The sequence below is a fragment of the Entamoeba invadens genome (assembly GCF_000330505.1).
Source record: "Entamoeba invadens IP1 unplaced genomic scaffold scaff_1105074725601, whole genome shotgun sequence".
In the NCBI taxonomy this organism is placed as follows: Eukaryota; Evosea; order Mastigamoebida; family Endamoebidae; genus Entamoeba; species Entamoeba invadens.
The window spans coordinates 9,186-13,778 of record NW_004191847.1 but is presented as its reverse complement, the minus strand read 5'-3'; positions in this window follow the sequence as shown (position 1 = coordinate 13,778).

Below are 4,593 nucleotides of genomic sequence, written 5' to 3'. Positions count from 1 at the left end.
TTTGTGTGGGTAGCCTTTTTAAACTCATTAGAAAGAAACACTTCTCTCCCAAAGCAAAGTCTAGACAATGGGAATTTGGTAAATTCAATGCACTTTTTGATAATGTGTATACACGGGTAATGAAACAAATTAAACGATTTACTAGTGCATGAAGTGAAGGTACATTCATTTTCAGTAATTTCTATTATTTTCCAATTTAAGTACATATTACATATTTTATTTACTATATCAGAACTTATGTTAAATAAAATGTCATGTGGAATAATGTATTGTGCTACTTCAATATTGACAAACGTTTCTTTTTGAGAGTTCAAATCAAATTTTCTAGCATCATTAATCACCGTTTTGACAATTTCCACGAGTATACAAACTACGTTCCCGCGTTTCTGTTTATAAGATCCGAAGTAGCCTTCTATCCTATTGGTTGTTTGAGAATTGGTGTACACAAGAACAGAAGATGGCAACCACGAGTCTTTTTCTTTAATTAAGTTTTCCAAAACTCTGATTTTATCCTTTTTTTCGATTTTGAGTTTTTGATTTTTTCTTAAATCTTTGAGTTCAATCAAAGTTTCCAAAAATAACTCAGCATCCGACGCTAAACAATCTCCTGTTTTTATATCACTATCTTTTATACAGTCATTGATTCTTTCAACTTGTTTAGAGCTAAGTTCATACCCTGAATGCTTCATCAATTCTGAAATGAAGTCTTTTTCGTTTATAACGCCGGCAATCATTTCTTCGAAAAGTTTTATTATAACTGAGTTGTTCCCAAATGCTTCTTGTAGATCTCTTCTAATGTGTCGAATACAATGAAACACTTTAATACCGGGAAATATAGAAAGAAGAGCATTCTTTTGAGCAAGACATCTATCACAAAATGCACACTCCATTATCACCCCGTTGTTACTTAAGAAAAGAAAGAAGTTTTCAAAGCTTATCGTCGTGCGATTTCTTAAAAGTGCAAAAAATGGAATATGAGTGTTTCCATTGTGATCTCCACAGACTCCGACAACCAAAGGAAAATTAAAGTGATTTGTGAGTGCAGTGTCGTCAATAAATATCGGAGTTTCAAGTGGTTTGAAATATTTGACATTGAGAAAATAACAAGCATTAAATTGTCCTCTTTGTGTTTTGATTACATGAGTTATAAAATCTTTCAAATCAACACAACAAGACAACAAAGTCTTTGCTTGATCAGACGTTCTTGAATCATACTCATTTTGTAACATATATTTTATTCTTTTTGAATTAACAGCAATCTCACATGATGAAGCCATCTGAGCTAACTTAATACCCGTACATGCCAAAACTTGCATCTTTTCAATCTTCTCTAAATCAAAAATGTATTGTGCATGTGCTGGTAAAACATCAAATGAATGATTGTGTTGTGTTGTTGTAGAAATTGATTCAATGTATTTTCTATCTTTAGAAACGCGGACATTCATTTGGCAAGTGCATCCATTAAAACAACAACAAAATTTCTGTATGAGTTTAGTCTTATCGGTATGTTGTGATTTAAACTAAGAATACTTCACACCCACTATCGTAATTATAGTGGATACTTTGATAATTATTGTCACCTTTTCTATATCAAAAGGCGTCGAATGTATTTATTTTGAACATCCAAGGTTGTGTCGGTTACAAAAAGAAGGTTCAATTTCTTCTATTGTGTTTGGTAAACTCATTTTAAGTTTATAAGATTGTTATTGTTTTTGTTATTAATATAAAACCCTGATTATTATTGTTATTATAAATTGAAATTGAGCATTTACTAATAATTGTCATTTTTTTATAAATAAATATTTTTATTTATAGAGGTGGTGGTGGTGGTGAAATAAGTCGGTCCCTAATTAGACTTACTTTTATTCTAATTGAATTTTCAAAAATGTAATGTTTGAAGCAGTATTGGGATTCATACGATTTTTTTTTCATTTGTTAACACTGTTCCAATAATACTGAACACCCTTTCAGGGTCTATACTGGTTGATTGGAGAGACAAGTATTTACGGGACAGTTCTTATAAATAAAGGCAATCGTTGTTGTCCCAATACATCAAATGGTCGTCAACACATTTATTTCTGTTCTCTCCTTCATCTTTCAAATACATTCCCAATTCCCTTTGTATTTCTACAAACTTGCTTTCATAATTAGAAACAATTTTTTCTTTTTTGGCGACTGGATTATTAATGGTTAATTTCCTTGGGAAAAATTAGGAAATACCATTAGTTTTTTTCAATAACCCTTCCAATTTTTTCTTTTTCATAATCATCTTAATATTCGTCACGTTCTGGAGGAAACAGAAAACACGCTATTTTATAGCTTGTTTCTCCTTTAATCGATTCTCCGAATTTCTTGAGGAACCCATCTCGTGCAATTTGTTTCCAGTCTTTGCCAAATATATAATCTGAACCTGAAAAAGATTTTTGTTGTGATAATATAGGCTACGCTGTTATTGGTGTTGGCTGCACGGATGGGCCAAGATGAGCCAATGGGGTTAAACTCAAAGACGGAGTTGGCAGTCTGGACATTACCGTTGTTTTATTATTAGAATTGTGTATCGGAAATTTGAAAATTATATGCGACTTCTCTTTGGGGGAATTCCATGTTTGTGGTTTGTTTTTTCTTATAACTTTCCATATTACTTTAAATATTCCCCATACATAACAAGAGTTTGGTGTAGTGTTTGTGGAAAGTTTATTGTAAGCAATATTCACTATTTTAACCAAAGGTAATATTGTCTTTATTTCTATCCAGTTTCATTTATTTGTCTTTTGTTTTCATTTGTTGTGGTTATTGTTTTTTCCATTTGAAGAGCTGTTTTCAATGATTTACAACACAAATTAAAACGAGTTTTACAAAAAGTTGCCAAACAACAATATTTCTCTTCATTTTCTTCACATTTCTTTTTTAGTAATGCGTTTGGATAATGATACTTGGTACATATTTGATATTTTATTTATATTTTTCAATGTTTCATTCAATTTTGGAATAGTTTTAATTAAATCGGAAAAAAGTTTAATTCTATAAACAAAGCAGTTCAACTTTTCATTACAAATGTAATTTAATCCATTGTTGTTAGCACAATTATCCGAAACGATGTAATTAACAGAATTCATTATTCCATATTTGTTTAAAACATTTTCTGTTTTGTTTTTGATGTGTGTGTTTCATTAAAAACACTTACATCTAAAACATAATTTTTAGGAACATAATTTTGGTTGATAAAATGTAAGGCTGTTGTATTGTAACTATTCCATAATTTGGACATTATATCAGTTAAAACACATCCGTAATTACCTTTAATAATATCCTTCATTTCTTTAACACAATCACACATTTTATTATTATTATCTTTATTTAACAATGATGTTCGAAAGGTCGTTTGGTCACAAAGTTTTATAGTTGGGTCTAATACATTAATTAATTAAAGTAAATATGTGTTTGTAATTTGTCTTAAAGAAACATTACCAGTGACAAAAAACTTTAATATAAGAGTATTTATTTCAATACTTATTGGTGAAAAAGTTCTGAGTACTTCAAAATCATTAATTTCTTCGTCACTTAATTTTTCTGGATGCAAAGAAAAAAGATGTGTTTTCATTGATGATGTACTTCCTCCAAAGAGAGTTTTTTTCAAAAAAACAACAAATGACATTCGTTTTACAATTTGTAAATGTTGTATCAATAGAAAAATGATTCGTACAAGGACTCAAATGTTTTTTGAAATATTTCCAAACAAAAGAGTTATCATGGGAATGATCTTGCATATGTTAATAAAGATTGTTATATTAATTATATGTATAGTTTCAAATAAGTTAATTTTTTCTTTAAAAGGGTGACAAATGTTATTTTTAAAATAGAATTTTATTATCTTGAAGATTCGTTTGTGTAATAATTTTTATAATAATTATTAACATTTTGATTTGTTTTAATTGAAACACCACAATCATTATTTTGCAGTTTTTTTATTTTTTTAATTAAAATTTTATTTGTTACATTGTTTTTCTTGTTTGAGTAGTAATGGAAAACATCCTATTCCGCGTCTCCCCTAAGGTCAACACTTCATAAGCTGTTTTCCTATAAGACCTTATTCTAAATTATTTATCGATATTCTAATAATATATTTTTATTTTTTAATTTATTAAATAACCAGACAAAATTTAATTTCTCAATCTAGAATGAATGAATCTCATACTGGAGGTTAATTTAGATATGTTGTTAATAAAGAGTTTGAACAATTTTCAGATATGTTACATTTATCTCCAAGTAAAGATCAAAAATTCAAATATAATTGTTTTACACATGCTATTCTTAAACAAACTAATAACGAGCAATTAGCTGAAACAATAGATAGAGACTGTTTACAAACTGTATTATCTTTAAAAGTTGTTACTCTTTTAAGTAAGAAATATAATCTTAACCTTCAAATTAGAAAGTATTCTAAGAAACAGAATAAAGAAATAATAATTTTAAAAGCAGATAAATCAAAAGATTATATTAAAATTGTATATTATGATCATCATTATTTCCCAGATGTTGATTTACCAATATCTCAATACTTTTTCGATCATTATAATGAAATAAAGAAATATG